Source organism: Castor canadensis, chromosome 3 (assembly GCF_047511655.1).
Source record: "Castor canadensis chromosome 3, mCasCan1.hap1v2, whole genome shotgun sequence".
In the NCBI taxonomy this organism is placed as follows: Eukaryota; Metazoa; Chordata; class Mammalia; order Rodentia; family Castoridae; genus Castor; species Castor canadensis.
The window spans coordinates 118,917,369-118,944,445 of NC_133388.1; the positions used below are offsets into that span (position 1 = coordinate 118,917,369).

The window sequence follows — 27,077 nt, forward strand, 5'->3', positions numbered from 1 at the left end:
CTAAGAAAAGCCAGTGCTTAGTGAGTGTGCACTGAATTCTGTGACATCTAACCCAATCTCACCTGGGCCATCAGCTCAGGAACTTAGTCTCACCACCATGTGATCGGTGTATGACTTATGGTTGTTGAAGGTGTTTGTGATATCCCCTACTCTTGTGAATGTTTGAAAATTTTAAGTTAGAGGGGTGTGAAGCTGGGAGTATGGCTCAGTGGTAGAGTACTTGCCTAGCATGTGCAATCCCCAGTACCGTAGCATAAAGACAAAGCTTTTATAAAACATACAAGGGTGCATGTAAACTTGAGTGACATTTCTTTAGGAAGTAAGTTCATAGGGAAACAGGACTGTTGGCATCCATGGAACCTGTGCTACTGTGTAGTGGAGGACCTATAAAGTGGAGCTTACTTTACACAGTGCCAGGAAAATCCCCCGGTGGTGAGATTTCCAGCAATCGCACACTTTGGGATGCTTTTTATGGGGGAACTCCTCCACTCTTGAAAGCACGCAGGCCATCACAACAGCCACTCTGCAAATGAGCAACAACTCTCCCGTGAATTGTTTTATGATACAGGGTGAAAGCTTGAACATGCATGACCTGTCAGGTACTGAGTTTCTTGTGGCTTTGTATTAAAGCGTTCCTGATGACATTTCCTCTGTTATTCTTTGGTAAAAACAACATGCTTTAAATTCCTTCTCTGGTGCTCGGATAAGGCCATCATGTCATGTGAGAGACTTGGGGTGTGTCTACACAGCACAGGCCCTCCAATGCATACAGAATGTGCGATGAATTAGAAAAAATTTCCCGTCTCCACTAATTTGGAACAATCCAAACCAATTCAGGTTCTAAAGAATTTCAGCCTCAAGTTCTTGAGGGTTTGGCATCAGGAATGACAAAGATATCATTGCAATTTAGCAGGTCAAGTGGCAAATTGTCCTTCATTGCATTCTGCCCAGGTCAGAGGCATAACCTTTATTGGAGCTATCAGTTATTCCTACTAGGTCTCAGGTACTAGGCTAGATACTTTTCACGTGTTCTTTTCCCCTCATGTGGTACTGGAGATTGAACCTGGGGCCTCACACATGTCAGGCAAGCACCCTACCAAAACATTCTCAGCCCTTACGTGTCTTCTTTTCCTAGCAATATCCTGAAATAGCGTTCTTTTTATCTTCACTTTACAGATGAGAAGATCAAGCCTGGTTGTATTAGCGTCCCATCTCTGACACAGTACCTGGTAATGACAGATACGGAGAAAAGATTTTATTTTTGGTTCACAGTTTCAGAGGTTTCAGTCCAGAGTTGGCTGAGTCTGGGGGCCTGCAGCAAAGTAGAACATCATGTCAGGGTGGAACAAAGCTTCTCTCCTCATGGAAGCTGGGAAGGGGCCAGACTCTAGATATCCAGCTCGAGGGCACACCCCAGTGATTTAATGTCCTTCCTCTGGGCTGCACCCTCTAAAGGTTCTGCTAGCTCTCAATAGCATCACGGGCCTTCAGCACGCAGGCCTTTGGGCAACATTTTAAGATCCAACCCATAACACTGGCCATACAGTTTAGGGAGTGACAGAGCCAGAACTTGAAACTAAATCTGTCTGACTCCACAGTTGGTGGATTTCCATTCGGTTCAAACCTGAATGGAACTTTAGATAGTATCTCATCTTCTGGTTATCAAACTGGGATCCAAGCAGCTCCAGGTTTCTAAAGAGGTACTTCAGGAACTTTAGGTTAGCATGGGAATGGGACCACTCTGAGTTGAAGGTCATCCCAGCCTGAGACCCAATCCACTCATTGGCTTCAAAGAATCATCGTTTCTGATTTATAGAGTGACTGTAGATTTTGTTTAAAACAAGGGTTTTGCTAGGGTGGGCATAATGGGTCCCACCTGTAGTCCTAGCTACTTTGGAGACTGGAGCGAGATTGCTTGAGGCCAGAAGTTGAATGCTAGCTTGAGCAACATAGTTCCACTCTATACTTAAATCATTAATTTGGGGCCCAGAAATGCTGTGCCCAAGGTTTTATAACTCAGAGTGACAGGCCCATGATCCATGCTAGATGTCTAGCCTCTACCAGAAACCACTTCCACCCCCAAGTAGTCCTGTTATCTCCCCACCAGTTGCATCACAGGGAAAGTGAGAGAGGCTGCAATTTCTGATGTGATTGTGACTTGACAGTATTCTCCTTGAAAAATGGAAAGTGGGAACACCCTCACATTGCCAAGCTAAGCTATGTTTTTAGCCTTTTAGCTGTAAGTGCAAAATTGATCTATGTTTTCCTTGAGACAAGTTAAAATCAAGTAAGGGGTTAACATGTTATTTGCATGATTTAGGGCTCTCCTCTTTTCATTCAAATCAAAGCCAGTAATAAAGGGATACTTCTGTGTGAATCATCTAGCTAATTATATGGCTGAGGCCTGAGAGCACTCTTAGTAGAAAAACTGCTTAAATCCTCATAGTTATCAATCCAGTCAGATGTGACTACTCATGAGGCACAGTAGGTGTGGGAAAGACAGAATTCTTAGAGAGCAGGCATAGCCAAGGGAATCTGAGCATCATCTTAAGCCCATATAGTTTGTATGGGTGACTGGATTTGTAAGGCCCAAAATTTTACATGCTGTCTTGACATCTTTGAGCCTCACAAGGCCCCAAAGACCTTCCCTTTGAGTTCCTCTGCTTCACTTGACATGTGCCAACACCAGTAGAAAGTGTGCCCACCTGGCTTGCTTCCTGTCAGCTGGAACAGCCACACTCATCCACCCAGTAAACCTAACTTACTCATCTTAATGGGCTTCGCTTCCTTGCCAGCCCAAGCAGTTCTTCAAACAAGCCACTCCCATCCTCCCCTGGGAACCAGGGGCACCCCATCTTGTTGATACTACAAAATCTGCCTCCCATAATGGACTCCCTCCAAATGGACTCCCATCTGAGTCCTTGCTGGCTCACTAGCTCCCAGTTCCAGAGTCCAGTCCCCAGCTGGCCCAGAATCCACTTCCTGTGGACTGTGCGTACCTGTGACTAATAAACTACTCTAGATCTTATCTGTCCAGCTTCAGACACTGTGAGTTCAGCCATCGCCAGAGCCCTAGGGCGAGACTCCCTCCTTCACCGCTGGGGTGAGGAGGATGTAAACAAAACAGTGACCAGACATTAATGCTAACACTGGATGGAATTTTTTACAGAGAGCTAGTGCCAAGTAACCCATCCTTTGGAGTTTTGCTAAGTGTCAGACTATTTGCAAACAGAAATGAATTTTAAATTATGTCAGCCACAACTGACATTTATTAATTTCAAGGCCCCTGAGCTTTGCCATGTACTCTAATTTCTAGCATTCTCACCTAGAGATTTTTGGGAGCAATAGCTCTGACCTCTTTCCTGAGGTAGCTGAGCTACAGTCCTGCCTAGAGGCAAAGAAGTAAAAGGTGACCCTGGCCTGTCATTTAAATCTCTACTAACTGCATTCTTTCAGGAAAATACAGCAGAAAGAATTTTTCTCATCTCTACAGACAAGAAATTATAATAAACAGATCTCCCCCCCCCCCCGATCTGAAACATCCTACTGTTAATATATTTCTAAATTCTCAACCCTGGAAACAAAGTCTTAGATGTAATTTTTTTTCCTGTTCATGAGATTTACAATAGGAAGGTCATGTTTGTACTAGACTTTGGTTTGAAATTAATCTTTTCTCTTTGGCATTTCTATAGAATCCAGGCACTTCATTATTTAGTCATTTCCAAATATGAAATACTTGTCATTCTTGAACAACGGTCTAATCCTTCCTTTATGGGCGGAGAAACTGAATTTCGGAACTTGCAAATCATTGCCAGGGCATCGATCACTGTAAAGGTTGTGACTAGCCATTGAAATACTTTCCTCCACACGTCCTTAGACTACTAAGTACAAATGTAAATTGTTCCGTAAGCAACACGTAGGACATTCTCCAACCTTTGGTGGTGCTCGCCTGTGATCTCAACACTGGGGAGGTGGAAACAAGAGGATCTGAGTTTGAGGCCAGCCTGGGACTACATAGGGAGATCCTGTCTCAAGCACCAATCCCCCGCCCCAAACAAAATAACCCTCATTTGTATTCTCCCTTACAGAACTTTATGGAGTAAATAAATTTATTTGAACCCCACAACCATCTTCAACACTGAGGCTGTGCTGTCACCACTGCCCCACTCTTCCAAATTGAACCTCCTACAAATCAAAATGCATTCTTGGTTCAGTCGAACTAGGGTTCATTTAAGCCACATCTGTTGCTCATCAAACCCCTATTTTAGGAGTAGGCGATTCTTTTTCAGAGATAGATTCAGTCTGGAAGACCTTATGGCAACAAATAGTCCTCGTTAAATTTCACAACATTTTACCATCATACATACTGTACTTGCTTTTATGTGATCTAGAATCCAGGCAAAATTCTGCCTCCCTTCCCCCACCAACACACACACTTCAAAGAATTCCCACTTGACTAATTCTAAAGAGTAAATTGATTTTCTCATCATTTGTTGTGTTTGACAATAGAAAGGCTGATACAGCAACACTGCTAAAATGACAGCCCCTCTCCCTCCAAGGGGAAGGAATGTGTGTTAATATTCTTAATGACTGGCATCTTTATGAGAAATGTGAAATCATTTATCCTTAGCAGTAACCTGCCTAGGATTAAGAAGTATTTGGTGCTTAGAACGGAAGTAATCTGTCAGGAAAAATTATTTAGACTGATGCAAATTAACTGAATAAGTTGGCTTACTGTAGCTTCCTAACAAGGGCATGTAGATTCAAGTGTGTGAACTGAAGAAGAATCTGGAAAGGATCTTTCAAATAATGATCTGCCATTCTGTGAGAGGAAAAGGTAACAAGTTTATTTGATAAATTCCTTTTGCATTTACTAAGAGTTTCTGGAAGTGATTTAAACAGGGATATGTTTAAATCATGATTAAATCAAGGGTACTCACTAAGAACAAGCTTATTCCGAACAAGGATAGCAACACTTACACAACTGCTGCGCAGTGTGTTCACTGCGGTGCCCTGGATGCTGCATAACCAGTGTGTTCCATGTCCATGGTGGGCTCTTCCAGACCACTCAGGGCTGCCTTGGAACTGAAATGAGGCACGAGACTAGGACAGCTGAGCACTTGGGCCAGCAATTAACAAAAAATGTACAGACCTGTCTAGGACTTCCGTAGGGAGAGTTGCTCACTCTTAATAGGCAGTCTGGTGCACACCAGTTAACACTTTTGAGGGGTGGTTTTTAGTACTGGGGTTTGATCTCAGGGCCTATACCTTGAGCCACTTTGTCAGCTCTTTTTTTGTGATGAGTCTTTTCAAGATAGGGTCTCTCAAACTATTTGCCAAGGCTGGCCTTGAATCACAATTCTCCAGATCTCTGCCTCTTGAGTAGCTAGGGTTACAGGTGAGCCACTGGCATCTGGCATTCTTCAGCTGTTCTAGAGGTGCGCAAAGACCACACTCACTTGAAGCAAGCTCTTTCCTTCAGTGGGAACATCCACTAAACACGGATGAGTTATCCATTTGTGGCTTCCATTAGATTAAATACATCATTTCTTCTAAGCAAGAGTCAGTTAACACATTTTATTGGAATCTCAGTCTTCTCTTCCTCGCCAGCTTCACAGCAAACCTCTTTTAGTTCTTTACCAATAAATCTACTAAACTATGAGAAAAAGCACTTTACTGGCATGGGAAGTTTAATTAGTCTAGAAAAAAAAAAGGTGTAAATTGCAGGGAAATATAAATTATTTCCATGTAACTCATGACTGAAATTTATCATTTACCCATTATGTACAACTCTCTTGAGGGACTGCATGGATTTTTGGAAACAAAGTTACTTGGGTCCAAATCTTAGCTCTACAGGTACAAAAAAATTTTTTAGTCTAGTTCCTATACTTAGAAATAGTATTAGCACAGGACTACCAAAGTCTGACAGCGAATACAGCACCCAGTGTGTGGTAGTGACTCGTTTGCTGACAGTATTTAGGATATCAATGTCCTTAGGCACTAGTTCAGTGTTACCTGCTCTACTAAACAAAAAACACATTCCTTTTCCAGGGAGCATTAGCTGAGAGGTGACAATTGCTTGGGTTTTTTGGGGAATAGTCATTCAAAAGAGCAGGTAAACTCAAAAGGTCTTTTTTTTTTTTCTTTCTTTCTTTGCTAAAACAGTGGATTAGAAAGAAACAGAAAAAAATGACCATCATCCAAGAAATTCAGTATGTGGTGTATAAAATTTGTCACCTGGTCTAGAGGTATAGATTGCAAAATCAAAGCCATGCATGCCAGAAAGCAAGAGTAGGGGGCGGGAAGCCAAGGAGCATAGACTGGGCAGAGAGGGTAAAAAGGAAGCAGGAGATGTGGGGGACAGAACCCTGAACAGAGGCCAAGGCAGAAGATGCAGTCTCTGAGACAGGCTGATAAGATATGCTGAGATCCAGACAGAAAAAAGCCTCAGCCTGCACAATCTGCAAGGGACTCCTATCTGGGGCTGAAAGGTACATTAGTAAGAAGTTGAGGCTAGAGCCAGAGTGCAGACAAGGGTGAAGGGCAAAAAAGGGAGTGGTATGGGACAATGCCTGAGAGGAATCACTTTAAGTTGCCTCAGCCAGATGTGTGGCGATTCCAAGGAAAGCAGTTTTTATCCTGCAGACCCCACCACCTCAGCACTGCATTACAGGTGTCTGTGTCCTGTACTGGGATACACAGGGAGGACAAACATGAGATTACTGTTAGGTGAATGTGGTTCTCTCCACTTGCCTAACCATTCTTATATTAGGAAAAATGTATCCAAAAGATTACTCTGAGAAACTCCAGAGTGGGATGAAACCACAAAAGAACTGCTGAGTTGGAAGACAAAGGAGGGAAGGAACTTCCCACTGCTTATCTCCCCCGAGTCAGTTGCTGCTCTGTGGGCTGCTATGAGAGGCACCTGGGAACACGCCTGTGTGTCCTGAAGGTGGGTTCTACTCCTGCATGGAACTGTGGTCTTTGCCAGAGCAGTTTTTAGCCTAACTAGTTATAGCAGTGAGTCTTGACATCATTTTTTGTCATACAGACAAGTGATTATAATCTAAAAGAAGTTATCCAGACAGTCGAAGGCCACATCTGTCAAATTATCAGCAGAGCAGTTCAGCTTTCCAAGGGTTGACTTAAAAATCACTTAAAAGTGCAATTTGTTTTCTCGCTCTCTTTTTTTCTTTCTCTGGCTTTGAAACTGTGTGCTTTTCTATAAAGCTGAGGTTTGGTGAATTGAGCCAACTTAATTTTTAGATCTTGTATTTAAGTATTCAGATCATGATGTCTTAAAAGCTTTTTAATAGAGAACTCCAAACATCATTTAACAAGCAATTATTGAACACTTACTATGTGCCAGAGACTGCTGTGGATATTTTTAAGATGTGTCAACCTGCTTTTTCATACATATACTTTTCCTTACAAGCTATGTTCCTAGAAAGAATTCTCTCAATTGCAAGATTTAAAAATTACTAAGAGCATGGGAAAGAAATTGGTTAAAATGTCAACTGAGTTTAAAAGGGAATAAAAAAGGGGAGAGTGAGGGCAGTAGCTCAGTGGTAGAATGTTTGTCAAGCATGCAGAAGACCATGGGTTCAATCTCCAGCACCAAAAAAAAAGGGTAGGAGTATGTGGAATAAGAATAACCTAGATAAATGGTAGGGGGTGTGGAGTAGATAGTCTGTAACACTGACTGAAGTAGTATAACTCTCCGAGGCTGGTTCCTTAGTTGTAAGATGGTGACTATGAATATTCTATGTCATAGAGATATAAAAAAAATTAGTTAAGTGCCAGTGGTGTGTGTATGTGTGTAGATAGAAGGGAGAAAGAAAGAGAAAAAGAGAGGGGAGAGTGGGAGAGAACACAAGACAAAGAATTGACAAGGATTGAAAGTACTCTGCACATATCATGGTATTCTACCACTAAGCAGTAATAACTCAGTGTTTATCACCTCAAGACTGTGGCTGTCTTTCTTATTCTTTAAAGTGGCTACAAGTAGCTATGCTGCATAAAGTTGTCAAAATCAAGTCAAATGCTTAAATGCTTTAGGAAGTATAAAGTATAAATAATTATGTAAAATTAAAAATGTGTATTTCAGGCTGGCGATATGGGTTAAGCAGAGAGCACCTGCCTAGCAAGCATGAAGCCTAAAGTTCAACACTCAGTACCCACCCAAAAAGCCAAAAGATGTATATCTCAAAAACTATGGGGGGAAAATCAAATTACTTAAAACTTCAAAGGCCTTACAACTTGCGATGGAGTACAAACTAAGAAAGTCCATTGTGTTTGCACAGCAAGTTGGTGATTCGTGCCAAATTCGCCTCTCCAAATGAGAAAAAGAGAAGGATGGTCTTGCCCTGGACATCACACTTTCGGGTTGTATTCCTCCTTCCAGCAAGGACTGGCATCTTTTTTTGGTGCAATTTTTCACTTTAACAGTTCGCCATTTTATGTGATTTTTTTTCCTTTTTGGTGGAGGTTATGAGTTTCTTTTAAAAGATTATAGAAATTAAAGAGCAGTCGCAGTTCCGTGGAGAACAATGGAGCTGTAAAGAGCTTGGTAACAGCTCGCCTTTATTTCTTCTGCTCCTCCCTTTCAGTAAGGAAAATGGCACGCTTTATTTTCAACACAGACAACAGAGATATGAATAGGAAATAGGGAAGCATTGTTTCACAGAATGTTCAATGCATCTATAGGCTTAGTTGAAAACAGTACGAACAAAGTACTCTTATGGACCAAGGGGATAACTTTAGATTTCTTTTTTCGATACTCACTGTAATAAAGTTTAGCTGCACAAAAAATAGATGATTATTCTGCCATGTTATCTTCACATTCCCAACAGAATTCACCCTTTCATCAGAAGTTGTAATATGGGTTACCCTGATATTTTTATAATTCTAACCAGATTCACAATCACATTTTCCAGTGAACTGAAATGTGGCCAGTAACCTAAAAATATGAACAAAATGCTCTTTTTCCTGTGACATATTTCTTTCATTGCTCTGAAAATCATAATGGCTTCCTTTAGATACTTACAACAACAAAGAGGAAATCTAGAACATGTTTTAAAAAGCAAAACTATTTTCAAAAAGTCAAAACTACACTTACAATTCTAAATTGATCTTTTTATTTTGAATTATTACATTGTTACTCCTTATAGTGCAAAATGAAAGATATAATTTAATAAGCATGAAATATGCTTATGATCCAATCATGATTAATTTTACTTCCTTTATAAATAAATCAGTTTTAAACATAAATTATGTAGACATATAATTGTAGATATGCTCAGAGAATTTATTATGCTACAAAGAATTTTGCTCTTAAACTTCTTTTGGAAAAATTCCAGTATCTGAGGAAATATTTCAAATGTTCATTTCCCAGTTAGGTGATTCAGCTATTCTAATGAAATGTTTCCCTAATATTGACAAAGTGTGATACGTTGCAAAAATTTTGAGTTATGAAGTAGTGAAATTGGATGTAGAAGTCATGAGTTCAGGTTTGGGGTTCTTGCTCAGTGACAGATCATGGCCAGTGCTGGTAGCTCACTCCTGTAATCCTAGTTACTTGGGAGACAGAGATCAGGAGATCATGGTTTGAAGCCAGGGCAAATAGCCTGTAAGACCCTATTTTTAAAAACCACACAAAACAGGGCTGATGGAGTGACTGCAGTGATAGAATGCTTTCCTATAAAGTGTGAGGTCCTGAGTTCAAATGCTAGTACCTCCCAAAAAAAAAAAGTCATGGTTCTAACAGTAACTACTCTACTCAGAAGTCTTTAGACTCAGGCCACGTGCTCATGAATGGGAACTGTCATCATGGATTGAGTTTTTCAATATGCAGAAATGGCACATCTTCTTCATTTACCCAAATAGTGCATGTTCCAATGATTTAGTTCAAGTGAAAGTGTTTTGAAGGAGTGATTGTTAATACTGTCTATTTGGTCATCAGCATTGGGGTGGTATTCCTTAGGCATCAATTTTCAAAATGCCTAAGGAGAAAGTTCTCTATACTAGAGCTACACTTTTCCAATCCTCCAAGCAACAGCACTGGTTATTTCTGTTAAAATGGATTTTCCACAAGGAATATGCTTAAAAAAAGAAATGCTTTTGCTTGTGTCAGTTCCTATTTATTATTCTTTACAGTGCCTAATTAGTCACCAGAGCATCTAGCAAGGAAGGTTATGGTCAAATGCAGAGCTGGTCTCCTTCCTTCACCCATTTATTAGGTCCTAATGTAAAACTGACACAGACTTACTTCAGTCCCTGGAGAAATTTGTTGACTCAGACTTTTTGATAAAGCCTGAGTTGTGTAGAGCTCCTTGGGTAGGAATGAGTGTTGTGAGTTGAGCATGTAGCTCAGTGACAGAGCCTTTGACTAGCATGTGCAAGACCCTGGGTTCCATCCCTACCACTGCAAAAAAAAAAAAAAGAAAGAAACAAATGTTTGGTGACTTGGGCAGGTCTCTTTACAAACTCATCCTAAGTTTCCTCAGTTCTAAAATTTACTTAGATGATCTCCAATGTGTACACATTAGTGTATTCTGTATTTCTATAGCTAAGGTGCCTTGTCTAGAACCCCAAACTCTAAATTGTTAAAGAACCAACTCTAAGATTCAGCATCTTCAACAGAATGTAGAGCTAATATCCATCATTTAAAGCTGCTCTTCTCATTTGCTAATTGTCCTACAAAGGAGAATTCCTTCCTAAACAAAGAATTTTTGTAATTGACCAGGCACCAGTGGCTCACTCCTGAAATCCTAGCTACTTGGGAGGCAGAGATCAGGAGGACCACGGTTTGAAGCCAGCCCCAGCAAGTATTTGAGAGATCCTATCTCATAGATGCAAAACACAAAACAGGGCTGGTGGAGTGGCTCATGTGGTAAGCATCTGCCTAGCAAGCGTGAGGCCCCAAGTTCAAATACTAGCTTCCCCCCCAAAAAAAAGAATTTTTATAATCAAATTCCATTAAGAAAAAAATAGCCAATATGAGTCACCATGGAGTTTACAGGGTGTTTAATTCATGCTGTGAAACAGATAGTGGACAGATCTATATATTTAACATTGCCCCTGAAATTTCTGGCTTGGCTGTAATTTTATGGGCTCCCAAAAACAGAATGGTGGCAGTCTCCTCAATTCAGCTCTCAAGAGAAATTAATTGATAACAGAGTCTTGAGTGGTTGCCATGTGACTGACACCCAGCTATACAATTTCATATGTAATCAAGGAAGATGGGGATTCTAGTTGGCCTATTTTCTGTTTGAATCTGTTTCTGGATGGAATCCAGCTGGCTCTAATGCAGCCCGGAGAGTGACATGGACAGAAGAAGGAAAAAAAAAAAAATTTAAAGTCGGAGAACCAATGGGTGAGATAGTGTCTTCCACATTGTCAAAAAAATGCCTGGTGTGGCTATGGATTTGCTGCTGATTAGTGTCCTAAAACGTCTCAGTGACTGAAGTATAATTTTCTATCCCAGTTGTCCTCAGCCATTCTAATTGTGGCTGTGTAACGAAGGTCTATAACAGGTACCGGATACTCCACTTTGAAGCTATGCTTGACATTTGCAGAGGCTTAAACTTCAACTTCTGCCTTAATGGTCCTAATAATATAAGAGGGAAGAAACAATATGAAAAATCTATGAGGAATAACAATAAATGAAAAATAATTAAGAGCTAAAATTAGGACAGGATTTTAAGTGAAAAGACCATATATGATAAAGGGAAATTACTGGTTGTTGGAAGAGTGAGGGGAAGAAAGTTGCATGAATGGAATAGGGCTCAAGCCTTTCTCTTCAGGGTAGTTGGGATTTGGACGTGCAGAACCATAATGGGGGCCAGCCTGAGCCCAGAAAACAATGTGAGCAAGGGGTTGGTAGTAGAAGCGAGAGATGTAACTCAGGACATATTGGACCTGTGTAGTAAAAAGCACAAAGTGTGTGGAGAAAGTGGGCTGATGATGGCAGAAAGAGTATGGAGGTCCTTACATGCTGGTACTGTATTTAGACGGGATGCTGTGGGAAATCGCAAGATCGCTGTTCTAGAGTAGCGAGCCAAAGCAAGGTGCTGGTGACTCCCTCCTGTAATTCTAGCTACTCGGGAGGCAGACAGAGATCAGGAGGTTTGAGGTTCAAAGCCAGCTTCAGGCAAATAGTTCGTGAGACCCTATCTTGAAAATACTCAACACAAAGCAGGGCTGGTGGAGTGGCTCAAGTGATAGAGCGCCTGCTTAGCAAGCATGAGGCCCTGAGTTCAAAGCCCAGTACTGCAAAAAAAATAAAAAAATAAAAAGTTGAGTAGCAGAACAAGATGAAACAATACCAAAGGAAGATAAGTTTAACATATGTGTGGAATGGATAAGAGATGAGTAGATAAGAGATAAAATATTGAGCTCAATTTAGAAGCATAAGGGGAGGGCTTGCCTTGGCAGCACACATACTAAAATCTGGAACGAGACAGAGAAGATTAGCATGGTCCCTGCGCAAGGATGACACACAAATTTGTGAAGCGTTCCATATTTTTTTAAAAAAGAAGCATAAGAAGTTGCAGAACTGGATTAAATTCCCTTCCCTTTCCCCTACCATCCTTTTCAGTGTCAAGGAGAATGTTTTATTTACTTTGGCTTGTCCTCAGAGCAGAGACTGGCAGTAACTGAGGGGAATAACCTAGTCGAGATGGAGGGAATGGCAAAGTAGAAGCAAAGATGAGGGAGGGAGTGCTTCTGACAGGTGGCCGATTTGCTCAAAACCATACTGTTGATGCCAGGCCAGGGTCTCGAATCGAGGTGTCCAGTGTTTTCCACTGGACCACCCAGCCTCCTTTCCTAGCTAACAATACTCCCATTATTCAGCAAATTTTATCTGAATGCTGGTAACACAATTGTGTCTTAAGTCTTGAGAAGTTATCAAGAAAATAATGAAAGATGATATTCACTTGTAGTTTACACTTACCCACCATGGAACCAAAGAGGCAGTCCAGGGATATTCTAAGCTTCCAAGGGGGTTATGACGATGGCAAAAGCAATTGTAGGGACATGGCTCATTCCACACCTTCTATTTATTTATTTATTGTTGGTGGTACAAGGGGTTGAATTCAGGCTGTCTCGATTGGTAGACAGACACTCTAACCACTTGAGCCAAGCCCGTTTTTTCCTTCAGTTATTTTTGAGATAGGGTCTCACATTTTTGCCCAGGACTCTCCTGAACCATAATCCTCCTATTTATTCTTCCTGGTAGCTGGGATGATGGATGCCAACACCACTACACCCAGCTTATTGGTTGAGATGGGATCTCCCTAGCTCCCTGCCACCCAGGCTGGCCTCCAACCTCCATCCTCCTAATCATTCACTCTCAAATAGCTGGGATTACAGCCATGACCACTGTGCCCAGCCTAATTCCACACTTCCAAGAATGCTGAAGTGGTGGACCATAATTATAGATTGATAACTAGATATTTTTGAAACAAAATGGCTAATGTGAGTAATAGTAGCTAAACATAAAGTTTTTCATATACTTTATTTTTGAACTCAGGGCCTCACACTTGTTAGGCAGGCACTCTACCACTTGAGCCACTCCACCAGCACCCTCTCCCCTCTTTTTTTTTTTTTTAGGTTGGGTATTTTTTGAGATAGGGTCTCACGAAGTATTTGCCCGGGATGGCTTTCAACTTCTATCCTCCTGATCTGCCTCCTGACAGGCATGAGTCACAGATGCCCAGCTTTTTCTGTTTTGCCTCCTTATTTTTGTGTTAAGAATGGCTATGACAGAACATGCATTAGTACTCTTCTTCTTTACTTCTTTACAATTTTTCTTTTCTTACAAGGACCACTCCTCTCCAATTCAAGAAGTCTTCATGCCTCCATGAGAGGTCTAAAAGTTTAACATGTAGGAGAAAACTCCTGAACTGAAATCTGAATTCAGATATCTGAAATTAAGTTCAGGAATATCAACTTACGTCTCATCACCTCATCTGCACACAAAGACACCTGCTCACTGCTGCATGGGTGCAGGATGAAGAGACCTGGCACAGAGCTGTGCAACACAGCCACACTGCTGTGTGTGCTGCACATGAAGCTTACTGGTCTAGCTATGGCTCTTGTGTGTTTTTTGTTCCACCCTTGGTTCATTGCATGGGATGTCTCAACAGTTCGGATGCCAGCACTAATGGCTTTCAAATACAACCTGGCCCACGTCAATCAGTCCCTCATTTACAGGTACTGAGACTTGGCTGGCATTTCTCCCATAGGAACCTAGGAATATGGTTCAGAACACTAACTTGGACAAACTAATACAGGCCAAAGTCTTCATTAAAAACTTGAATGAAACCCAAGTCTCTTCTGAGGAACCAAAATGCTGTCAAGTCCACATAGTCAATGCTATTTCCATACATTTTCAGTAACAGACCTACTTTTGAATCCCAAATCTTGCTGACTCAAGCTCTGTATTCTTTCAACCAAGCAGCTCCTAACGTGTGCAAGAGTATGAAATGGCAAACAGTTATCTACTTCTAATACAGTGTATTGAACCTGGATACTGTCCATGGAATTTGATGGAATACCTGACTAAAGAATGGCTCACCTAGCTGGATGCTGGCTGGCGGCTTATTCCTGTAATCCTAGCTACTCAGGAGACAAAGATCAGGATTATCACGGTTTAAGGCCAGCTTGGGCAAATAGTTCATGAAATCCTTAAAAATACAATCACAAAAATGGGCTGGTGGAGTGGCTTGAGGTATAAGCCCTGAGTTCAAGCCCCAGTAATGAAAAAAAAAAAAAGTCTTTTCTGTTTTGAAGAGGAAATGACATGGAAACAAACAAAATAAAACAAAAAGGCAAAACAAGAGGGGATAGAAAGAAAAGCAGAGACATAGAGAAACCCTTCCCAAACCTTAAAACTAAGAATGATTGGTCTGTAGGCTAATTACCCTGATTTCATCATTACATGTTATATACATGCATCAAAATCCCACACTGAATATGTATACCATGAAATCCCAGGAACATGTGCCATTACTAAGCATCAATTAAAAAATGTTTAAAGAATGATTTGTTTTTAAAGTGAATACTCATAAAATGCTTCACTCATACATTCTGTAAAAGAATGCCAACCAACATCTTCCATGATAAAACCTGAATGTTTATGAGAGAAGCAACTTAAATATTTCATCTCTTCTTGCCTCCAGACTATGTTTAAATTTTATGTTCCTTTCCACCAACATTTTCTTAGCTGAAAGAAGAGAATTATAGGTGTTTTTGTGGAAGTGGTTGTTGTTCTGACTTGAAAATTCATTGCTTCCTTATAGTTAGAAACACTAGATTTTTACTTGACCAACCATCTTTTTTCTAATCTAAGAAGGATTCCTTTCATCTAAGGAAGAATGTGTGTCTTTTTGTTTTTTTTAATCACAGGTGTGTATTCTGTCTAATGTCTATCAGTAGTAAGGAAATTAGACTTTATCTGTTTAAATTAGATTATTAAACATTTGTATTCACATCTGTTTATTCATGTTTGTTATAAAGTTATTCCAAGTGTGATCTGAAACAAATAAACATTTGTTCCATAATAATAAGCACGGTCACTTTGGAAATCTGTGGTGTGACTGAGTAACTACCCTTCAGCAACCCCACTTTCCTTTAGTGGAGCTGCCATCCCCATGTCCTGGCCTTCAGGCCTCTTTGACCTCTATGCGACTAAGCTCTTTGACCATTACTTCTTTACTTACACCTTGTTGTTTTGAGTCAGGGTCTTGCTAGGTAGCCAAGGCTGCCCTGGAACACACAACCCTCCTGATCTCATCCTCCCAAGCAGCTAGGATTACAGGCCTGAGCCTCCAGTGCTGGCTATTTGTTTCTTAGTGATGTTTCTTCGCCCAATTCTTCCCTCATTGTCATGGCAGCTTTTTATATGAGGGGACTTTGGGGACCCTCGCAATTGTCTTGTTTCTCTCTGCTTTTATTCTTGAAAACGCTACTGCTTAAATTTTTAAGGGACCCTTTTAACTATAAACTACCACCTCTCTACCTGATGTCAGACACGCTAGGATGTGGCCTTAGGACGTGACATGCTTATTTTAGAAAAGAGTAGCCAGGAGGGGCAAGGGGACACCGTAACCTTTCTCCCCCTCCTCGTTTGTCTTCTCTCCCTTTTTCCTCCATCATCCTTTTCTCCTTCCCTTCCTCCCTCTTCTCTTTCCTTTAAGTGACTCCCTTCATTTGTATATACTAATTGTGTATGAGCAAATCCTTTCATTAATAGAAATTTGAAAATGACATACTCAGTTTAATGCCAACCCTCAGCTCAAACAGCTCCTTTCCCCATCTTGGACTAGGCTCTCTGCTGTGTGATCAGCACACCTCCATTTTGTAGGGATGGAAACTGAGTGAAAGAGAAGGACTGAGAAGGATATGAATTACAGCCTCTGATTCATCCGCAGATGGACTTCAAACAGTCCTGCCAAGCTCAGGTTCCAATTCCTCCAACAGGGGGCTCTGTTGACATCCCTTTCGTCTAATTACTACTAATAATTACCACCTCAAAATTCTATTGAAAATTTTTGTGTGTGGATATCTGCCCCTCACAGCTAACCTAGATATTCCTTCAGAACAAGGATGGTGTCCTAAATTATCTTTTATTCCTCGCCACACGTAGGACAAAAATATACACGCAGCAAGTTCTCAAGTACGATAGGGCTTTCTCCTGCCTGTCCCTTTGGCTATTCCTTAGGACAGCAACTCTGGTGCTTGCTCCTTTATTAAAGACAGATATCATATAGGAAAAAGAATGCTATAATGTGCGAAGCTTCTCAGTGTGCCAAATATACACTATTACATGTCCTATGCTTTTATTCAGCTGCTGTATTCAGAGCACCTTCCTTTCTCTTACCAGCATGAAAAGTCTCCAGAGGAAAAAGGAGACCATAATTTGCAGGGGGCTTTCTTTTCTGGGATTCATTTCTCGGAAGATGAGAGTTAAAAACTGAAGGTTCAAGAATTCCTGGATGCACTGCAAAGCCCATCTGTGTCCGAGACAGGTCTATTCGGAGGATGATTGATTATTGGCAGGTGAAGGTTAAGGAGGAGGCTTTATATGGGCAGGAAGTCTATTTAGAGAATGCATTATATCATAGTAAGGTGATTTGGTGCTCAGCCATATCAGTGATAAGAGTTTGAGGACAATAGCCACAGGTGCACATTTCTAAAGTACTTACCAATAAATGTGCACTCTGCTTTGTTTTCACCATGATTCTGGTACAGCTAATATGTTGTAATGGTCTAATCTTCAGTTTTATCTGAAATTAATATAGCATGTGTTGCCTGAGTTATAATACCACATCACAAAACTCAGAGAAATAGAAAGACAGCTGTATTAGATGGCATTAGGGCTTTTCCATTAAGAATACACAGGAGAGACGCGCCCCGGGTCGCGCTCGCTCCCAAGTCCAAGCCTGCACAGTTCCCCCGGCTCCTCCTCGGGCCAAAAAAAAAAAAAAACAAAAAACCACGGACTGTCCCAGGAGGGGGCTGCCCTGCTGTGCTCGCGGGAGGAGGGGTGAGGGGGACCGGCAGGCGCGGGGCGCGGTGAAAAAAAAAAAAAGAATACACAGGAGAGCCAGGCACTGGTGACTCATGCCTATAATCCTAGCTATTGGAAAGCAGAGATCAGGAGGATCCCAGTTCAAGGCCAGCCCAGGCAAATAGTAAAAGCCTATCTAGAAACTACCTAACACAAAAAGGGACTAGCAGAGGGGCTCATGTGGTAGAGCACCTACCTGCATGTGAGAGGCTCTGAGTTCAAACCCCAGTACCACTTAAAAACAAAAGTACACTATTTAACTATAGTAGGTGAGGTTGGAATTAAACCTCTATGCTGAATAAATGAACAGACACACTGTTTCTGGATGACAAGTCTTAATTGTCACAGACACAATCTCTCCGAGTCTATTTAAAAATGTCATGTCATACTAATCAAATTCTAACATAAAGTTAGGGTTTGATAGAAGAGTTTGTGAATGGGCAAGGGCCAGCTGACTCTTGCTAAATGTAAATTAACAAGGATTCTAAAGTTCTTATGGATACTAAATGTATGAGCAAGCCTAGCGATTTTTGTAAGAGAAGCTTATCATCATAGGAGGGGACTTGTTTTAACACACACCTAACACATTATAAAAACATAACGATTGAACTTTCCATTTGTAATAAGTTCATTCTGATGTAACTTTTCATCTCTTATATGTAGTTTTGCTTTTATTTCTTCTGTTTTAATTGATTTCTTTTGTTATTGCCCAAATCTTCAGCTGAGCTACAAGTTGTAGTCGTGAGATACTAGTTCTACTGCTACAATTAACTGAACTTGTGTTTTTATTACTTTGTTCTGTGTTGGTTTTTTTTAAATCTCCAAATAGGACTATTAATATACTATTAATTCCATGTCATAGACTACAAAGAAGGCCTGAACCAGGATTATTTAAATCTTCCTTGGTTTCCTTTTTTTTTTTTTTTCTGTGGCACCGGAGTTTGAACTCAGGGCTTCACACTAGCAAACTTGCAAAACTTCCACCTAAACCACACCTCCAGTCCATGCTCCTCTGGTTATATTGGAGATGGGGTCTTGTGAACTATTTACCTGGGCTGGTCTTGAGCCTCAATCCACCTGTTCTCAGCCTCCCAAGTAGTGAGTATTACAGGTGTTAGCCATGGCGCCTGGCAGCTACAATGTTTTGAATTGGCAAAGATTTAATACTCACACCATATGTTTAAGGGCAAAGTGAACTAGTTTAGTTACTATAGCTGAAGATGAGGTCAAGCAACATGAGGACTAATACCTCCCCATGAAAGTTTTATACACGTTTGCTAGGGAGCAAGGAATCTCCAGAAATACTTCCTGTGCTCCATCCTTTTCAGTTCCACTTTCTTTCCTTTCCCTGAAATGACTACCATCTTGTATCCATACCTTAGGGCAGGTGCAGACCAGATATAGGGTGGGAAAGAAGATCCTTCTTTCAAGATCTTGAAAACTGGACGTGAATGACCAGTATCCAGGAACATACTTGCCAAGTAGTATTCAGTACACAGTGTTTGAAAATTTCTCAGTTAGCTGCACTTCTGGGAGGAAGATACCAATTGAAGAGTTAACGTTTGGTGACAGGTGCAGAGTTTGGAAGTCGGCAAGCTCAAGCTGATTGTTTTTGGCTTTTGTTAAGTATGTTTTGAAGGTGAAGGAGGACAAAGGCCATAGCCTCTTATCTTGCCTAAATGGTATCTTGCTTTGCCAATCACTTCTGGAAGGCTGACCTGACTCTCCACAGGGTTTGGTCAACTTGTTTTTTCTTTCCAAACAGTGTGCCAGGAGGAAAGAAGAGGTGCCCACGATCTTTGGTGAATCTACCTCCCTGTGGGTGCACAGGTTGGGTCCCGCACAGCACTGTGGGCCAGCTTTGCTCTTTGTTGTCCTTAGTGCACAACCCAGGCCTCTGCTGCTTCCTGCACCACGTATCAGCTCTCACTGTCATCCTGAGGGATCCATTAGTTGCTTCAAATCCCTCTTGCCCAAGCCCCTCCTCGAGATCTCCCTCCCTTCTTTTCTCTTTCTCTCCCCATTTCCCTGTCTTTGGCAATAGATGAAAATGCTAAAGGAAGACACACCATAAGTAGAATGAATGATTGACATAACTGAAATAAGAACAGTCTTGTATCCAGATCTACATAGGTAGCCATTCACCTTCTCTGTCCCCCATTAACTGGACATCCAATACTGGCCTTTACTGAGCTAGGTGCTGAATGTGTTTTCTTCGTTACATTCCAAAATAAGTATCCTGATTTCCATTTTACACAACAGGGAGCTGAAACTCAGAATGGTTAATTCACCTGTCCAGGGACACACGGCTAGTGAGAAGTGGTCTCTAGATAGAAAACAGATCTTTTTTTAATCCAAAGCCTGTATCCCTCTCCTCCAAGATCACATACAGAATTTTATATGATAGGGGGCAGCTAATAGATGTAATTTTTATCATGGTTATGGAAAACTGAAATAGATGAGGGATTTTTCATATTCTAATCAATCTTAATTTGGGGCAGGAATTGCACATTCTGCTTATGTAGCATTTCCCCCACGTTTCCCTAAAACAAAGCCAGTTGAGAGGCATAGGTTGAAGGTAGAGTATATGCCCAACATATGGTAAGGACCTGGTTCAATCTCCAGCACCACAAAAGAAATAAAAATGAACTGGGTGCTAGTGGCTTACAGCAGGGTGCTATAATCCCAGCTATCTGGAGGCAGAGATCAAGAGGATCAAAGTTTGAGGCCCACTCAGGCAACAAAAGTGAGGCCTTATCTCAAAAATACCCAACACAAGAAAGTGCTGGAGTCCTGGCTCAAGTGATAGACTGCCTCCCTAGCAAGCATGAGGCCCTGAGTTCAAATCCCAGTAACATGCACACACACACAAATAAAAAATGAAACTAAAATCAACTGAATTTCATCATTTTTCTTTTCCTGTCACAGAGGAATAGGAAGCTACAGACCTGATTAACAGCTCCAAAGTGGGGTAGCTAGAGAGAAGACAGTGCCTGGGATGTTTGAGTGTGCCTGTGAGTTTAGTCAACACACATTTATAATGTTTTCTGTAGAGAATGAAAGTCGACCAGGCCAATCCATATGACCCCATCTCAGGAGTTGAGGGACTTAAAAGCACATTATTATACATTATCATACAGGATTAAAAAAAAAAAAAAAAAAAAAAAACAAGGGGCAATTTGGTAAGTACAATGCACGGATAGTAATGGCCAGCCAAAGGAAGGGCAAAAATCACTGAGGGAGGGGGTTTAGGGGAGGTTGGGGGAAAAGGTAGAAATTAGGCTAAAACTTTGGATGGTGAGTAAACAGGATGGAGGAGGGTGAGGATGAAGTAGGAGGCACATTATGAATTTAGAATCTGAAAGAACACTGTGGGCTGGAGGTATAGCATAGTGGTAGAGAGCTTACCTTGCATCCCCAAGGCCTTGGGTTCAATCCCTAGGAATAGAAGAAGGAATCGTGCACATGATAACCAACTCATTTTATAGAAAAGGTGGAAAACTATGGTGGTCAAGGATAAGAGAACAGTCTAAGGAAGGGGGGACAATAACCTGGCCACTTTAGCTGAAGAAAGGGGAAGTTTCTGATGTTGTAAGATTTGGGTGGGAATGTGGTTGAAAGTCAGGCCAGATACCAGAGAGTCACCGTATTAGACTTGAGAAGTCTGAGTTTATCCTAAGAGAGGGGGTCCGTGTGGTGACTCTCAGATAAGAAATGCTTTGAAGGAAGCTCAGCCTGCAAGTGGTAGACAGGAAAGGAAAATGGGGTTGGGGATGGAGTTCAGTAATGGAGTGCAATAGAGTTCATGCTTTGTGTGCATTTGGCCCTGGGCTTAATCCCAGTACTAAGAAGGAAAAAAAAAAAAAAAGAAGAAGAAGAAGAAGGAAATGGAAGCAAAGAGAACCAGTTAGGAGAGTGTTGTTATGACCCAACACATGTGAGAGGTTCATTGCACTGGGACGGTAGCTGTGTGCCAGATGCGGAAGACATTTTAAAGGAAGGACTCACAAAATTTGATGACAGACTGGCTAAGAGGAGAGAGGGGAATATTAGAGAGAGAAAAAAATTAACAGGCCAATTCCTCCTCTACTTCCTGGCATATTGAGATTGAACTGAAAATATTTTCAATGAGAAACATATTTCAAGACAAACTTTTTCTGTAAAATATCTTCTTTCAATTTTTTTCTTCATGGGTCCAAACTAAAGGTAAGTGTACTATATGACCCTAGATTTAATTTTATACATGAACCTTTTTTCCCCTAGGTCAATAATGATAAAAATAATAGTCTATTTAGAATCAGTTTAAAAAATTTTTAATCCTCTTAAATTTGCTCCATGCTCTGCACACAAAAGTATTGCGCACAGAAAACAGAACCAGATGTTCTGACCTGACCCATTGGTTGGCCTCAGCCACATGGCAACGGCTGGGGAAATCTCAATACTGCATATAGCTCAGTATCAGAAGTCCTGCTTTATGGATTTAAAGATAAATGTGTTTTAAATCGAAAACACAAAAGAATGGAATCCCTGTCCACATGGCAATTAAGAAAGGAGATGAGAAGTGTCCCACTAGCCACTTGTCTCTACTCTGACAATGGAAACGGCCACCATGACAATCTGTCTGAAGTCACATAAATTTCCTTAGAAGGAAATAGAGTAGAACCCTTTTAGTTCCTTGACAGGGGTCCCTACTCATAAATCTACCATGCATTCTATCAATACCTGGACTGATGGATTTTAGTATCCCTCTCCACCACAAAAATTAATTTTGTAACTTTTATGAATCAGGCTTTCAGATCACCTCTAAAATAAATCATCTTAATACAAACCTAGAGAGAAAGATGCAGGCATAGTACACATGGTTAAAAATAACCGAGTTATTTTTCATGTCCCTGGGAGGGATACTGCGTGTTCAAACACTTTTACAGCTGTTAGAATACTGATGGGAACTTCATGTGTGTTACCCACACAAGTGCTGTCAGGATGAAACCAAATGTCAACCAAGGTATGTAGAAGTCACCATAAATAAGTCTGAATGTTTACCATCTGGAACTGTAGGTTTAGATTTTAACAAGAAACCAGGATTGCCAGTGGGCAATGGCTTTTAAGCGAGCCCTTTCTGTTTTCAAAGTTACTTTGCATTACTTTGTTGAGGGGACAGATCCTCCTTGTCAAGGTGTGAATTTATTATTTTTCAACATTTCTTTTCTTATTTCCATCCTGCATCCTTCCTACACTTGATTTTCAGAGGGGAGCAGGATCTGGGAGGAATTCTCCCATATTGTGGAAATCACGTACCAGGAGACTTGGGATCAGCCTACAGCAATGGGGTCATATGCTCGTGAGCCCTTTTTTTCAAAACAGCACCCGCCTTTATTAGAAAGCCACCAAGCACATCTCATGGGCACACATCTCATGGGCACACATCTGGCCTGTGAACAAGAACTTTACTTTCTGCTGAACTATTTCTGCATGGCATGGGTAGTTAGCTCTGTACCTGCTCTTTGCTGGAAGACTACTTCTGATCCTCACATGAAACGAGATATTAGTCTGCCTTTTGGTCTTTATTTCTTTAAACCCCAGTTCCATTGTAAAGCCAAAAATGGAATGACTGGAATTCCAAAAGACTTCAGCTTACGAACTAAGTCCTATTTTGGTTATGCAATATGGGGGATCAGATAATACTCTGTCAGAATAACTGCCTGGTGTGAGGATATTTTCTCACTGAAGGAGAGGTTCTTTCACACTATAAGCAGAGAACATTCTGAATAACATCTAAGCACTATGCTAAAGAATTGTTTTAATCTCAACTCTTAAAAAAAAAGAGGATTTAAAAAACATCAGCTATCTGGCTGCAAAACATATGCAACTTGAAACATAACTTTACAGGCACCTTTATGCAGTTGAATAGTAAAATCACAAAGCACTAGCCATCCATCCTGTTATTCAACCTATTAACCAGCTCCTGTCTCAGAACTGCTTACATGTAGTACACAGACTCTCTCACCTGCAAGGGTTAGGACTATGTTGGGTTTCTCTACCAAACTTGCAAATCCAGAAGGAACAAGATTCTTGCACACTACAGGTATATGACAATGTGTGGAACAGCAAGTCAGTCTGTTAGGGTGGCAAAAAAAAAAAAACAAAACAAAAGAAAAAGTAATTCATGGACTCACTTATCTTGCTCAAAAATTTGAAAACATGAAATTTTCATGTTTTAATCCTTGTAAAAATAGGGTATCAATTTGAAAGACCTTTTTTACACCACAAATTGAGCATAATATATAAACCTCCTTGTTATATTCCGTCCAATTTAATGTTGGTGGTGCTTTGGGCAGAGCGGTTACTCACACAGAAGATGACAACTCAATTTATGCTGCTCAGGCCCTAGGTGACCATTAATTTCCAATAACTAATTTATAATTAAAACCCTTTTGTTTGTTTGTTTATAGGCAAGGCTGGACGTCTATTTACATTTAATTAGCACTTCAGATAGCTTGTTTAAAACCTATAAATGTAGTGACTTTAATGAGCCATTACAGATATGCTACTTTAGTTTTCCATGACTTGTAAAAGTTTCACAAACAGATCTGCAAATGAATTACCTCCATCTGCTCCCCTGCAGCTGCAAGAGGGCTATGTTAAAGAGCCCTTTCCTCCTGCCTCCTCTTCTGCTTTTTTTCCAGCTCCCAGCATTTTTGTTTAAAGCCCACCTATCGGCTGCTCAGGGGGTAGCCCTTTCCAAGGAGTTTCCAGACTTCAGAATTGATCTCCAAAAATGTTTCTAAACCACTTTGCTCCATCCCAAATCCAACACAATCTACCTTGCACAGATCCGTTAACAAAGGTGCCCTTCCCAGCCAGCCACTCAGGAATGGACTTTTAAAAGACTCTGTACAGACTGAGGAATAAAATGCAACAGTGTGAGAGTGAATGCTGATTTTGAAAGGTGACATAAATGTTTTCTTGGCCTTTTGGATCTTTAACCAGCAATTTACAGCTACTGTTTTGAGTCTATAACAGGGATCTGAACAGGCACGAGCCCGGCTCCAAAGACGTTTTCTTAGCTACACCTTCAAAAGCAAGACATGAGAAGTGTTGGTTCTCTAAAGACAGCCAAGCACGGAGCTATGTGCACTGTTATCTGTCAGCCGCACAATAGCAGCATTGATAGGACAGCAACAACTGGCTTTGACAAGTGTGCTGTGCTAGCATTCCATTCAGAACTACGGTAAAAGAGAGAGAGGAGCGTTCAAGGTCTTTCACTTTACCTGAAAAACTGCTTTTCTCGTGGCCGCTGAAAATGAATCCCTCCTCTTCTTCCAAAAGCAAAGTAGTTGTCTTGCCTGCAACTCTCTCTTGGAGAAGACCACACAGCTCCAGCAAGGCAGCCTTCCTTCTCTTAATCCCCACTCGAATGTGATGACACACACTAACCCCAACCATCTGTTGAAACACGTCCTCAAGCACTCAGCACAGTGGTGTGTCAAGACGGGCTGCCCAATCCAATTGCTGGGGCTGGGTGTCTCCTACCGATTGGAGGCTGAGGGCAGGGCTGAAACGGGAGGTCTGAGAACTGCGGCCAAGTAACCTGAGCTTGTCAGAGAAAGGACTGCCATAAACCGAGGAGGAGTGGGAGGGGCGACAGGGAAGGTAGAGGGAATGAATTATTCCGATGGCCAGTTGTGTGCTACTTTTCACAACTCCTGGGGCTCCCTGGGACCGGGGACCCTCAGTGGGATGCCCAGAAACACTAAGAATCTTTTACAGCCCTTCTATTGAGGCAATCTCCTCAGCAAGCCACTTCCCCCGCCCCCATAGGAGATAAAAGATTCCTCTTGTCATGCTGATAAAGTGTTAAATGTGACATCTACATTTTGAAATCTAAACTCCCTACCTTCCTTTGATTAGATCCTGGCTGCCTTCAGCATTCCTGGGAGGGCACGAGTGGGGGTGCTGCTAAGAGCAGAAACTTCTATATTCCCACGGAAAGCTCGCCAGTGTTTGCACGGGCTCAACTTTAGAAATATTCAGTGAAAATCATTTCATTTCTACTTATATAAAAACAGCACGTGCTGCATAGATAGAGGTGGCTTTTTTAATGACTTGCTTCTTTCGCAGACATCTCTTTGCAAAAACTCTTGGTACTTGAGGGTTGCACTCTGTCATCGATTATTTTTATTGGCTTCTACTTAATTACATTTATAATGTCCATATAGCTCAAACAGCTCATTAACAATTTTGCTTTGAAATGTTTTCAATTTTTGGTCGTTTCAATACCTCCTTTTTATATGCTTTTTTTTTTTTTTTTTTTTTTTTTTAGTTTTCTGAACTGTTTTCTAGAACTAGTTACTTTGGTAGCCTGAATCAGAAAATACCTATCCTTGTTACAGTACTTTAAGAAGATATTGTTAAAAAAAAAAATCATTACTTACAAATCCTAACATTTCAAAAATTCCATCAGACATCCGAGGAATTTTCCTAATCTTAAAGAGAAAATAGGAATTCTAAATATGATCAACTCCCTGAGAGGGTCTGCTGAAAGCCAACATTTTAAATACTGCATCTTTTGAACTTTTTTTGTACAGAGAAGAGTATTGCTTAGGAGGGAAAAAATCCCCGAAAATTTCCTAAAGCATTAAAGTCTAGAATATAGATACCGATGCCACAAAAAGAAGAATTACTTCGAAATTTAGCAACATTGACGTAATTAACTTTCTCCAGGAATTTTAGAGTGATTATATTAAGATACTTAAAAAATGACTCCTGATACCATTTTTGAAGCACATGAGTAGGGAACTATTATTTTCATATAATGAATATTTCCTATAACTGGGTTGTAAGGAGGAAGGAGAAAAAAAAAAGGAAATTAGAGTTGGTGTCCTGATTTCATTTGCTCAATTGCTTTCCAGAAGTGATTATGAGGTGTGTGTTTCACAATACATAGTGTATTCACTAACCCAAGACTCCTAATCACCTAAATCCAGATACATAATCAGCACAAACATTTTTAACAATGACAAGTGGCAGGACAGGACTAAAACTTCCCTGGGGCACCATAAAATTTTAAGAGTGCCAATTATTGCAAGGAAATTTTTGTCCTCTTTTTTTGTTTGTTTGGTGGAGGGGGTGGGGGCTGTTAATCCAACCAGACCTATGCCTGGAAATCTGGATTACTTCAACTGCATAGATCTTGAAGACCCTGGAGACATTATTAAGGGAGTTTCATTCTCTTAAACTGTAAATTGAGTTACAAAAGTAAAATCTGAAAAACTGTACAGGTGTTAATCAATGTTTTATTAACCCTCTGTTTGTAATTCACCCATCTATAAGACATTTCCCAAGTGGGCCTAGTTCTGATGTACATTAAATATTTAAAATGCTTTTTAAAGTGAACATTTATTCTTTTCTTCATCATGAACCTTTCATTAGGTGTCATTCTTTTACTGATAACTTGGGCTATTTTCCCTGCTTAATACTTGCTTTAAAATAAAAAGAATAA

General features: G+C 40.8%; 1 protein-coding gene and 1 non-coding gene across 14 annotated transcripts in view; one reads left to right on the plus strand and one right to left on the minus strand.

The window, feature by feature from the left end:
• Sulf1 (sulfatase 1) overlaps positions 1 to 25,160 on the minus strand; it is a 154,989-nt gene extending 129,829 nt beyond the window's left edge. For 4 of the 13 annotated variants that reach the window (XM_074068559.1, XM_074068548.1, XM_074068554.1 and 1 more), the window contains exons 1-2: positions 24,847 to 25,159; positions 1,119 to 1,226 (exon numbers count right to left, since the gene is read on the minus strand). The gene's annotated coding sequence lies outside the window, so the exon portion shown is untranslated. Of the gene's footprint in view, positions 1 to 1,118; positions 1,227 to 23,582; positions 23,693 to 24,846 lie in introns of all 13 variants that reach the window. The other 9 variants (XM_074068557.1, XM_074068547.1, XM_074068551.1 and 6 more) reach the window with 5 other exon arrangements.
• LOC141421997 (U6 spliceosomal RNA) lies at positions 12,420 to 12,527 on the plus strand. Its single transcript, XR_012446666.1, has one exon. It is a non-coding gene; the product is annotated as a U6 spliceosomal RNA (small nuclear RNA).
• Positions 25,161 to 27,077: the final 1,917 nt, after the last annotated feature.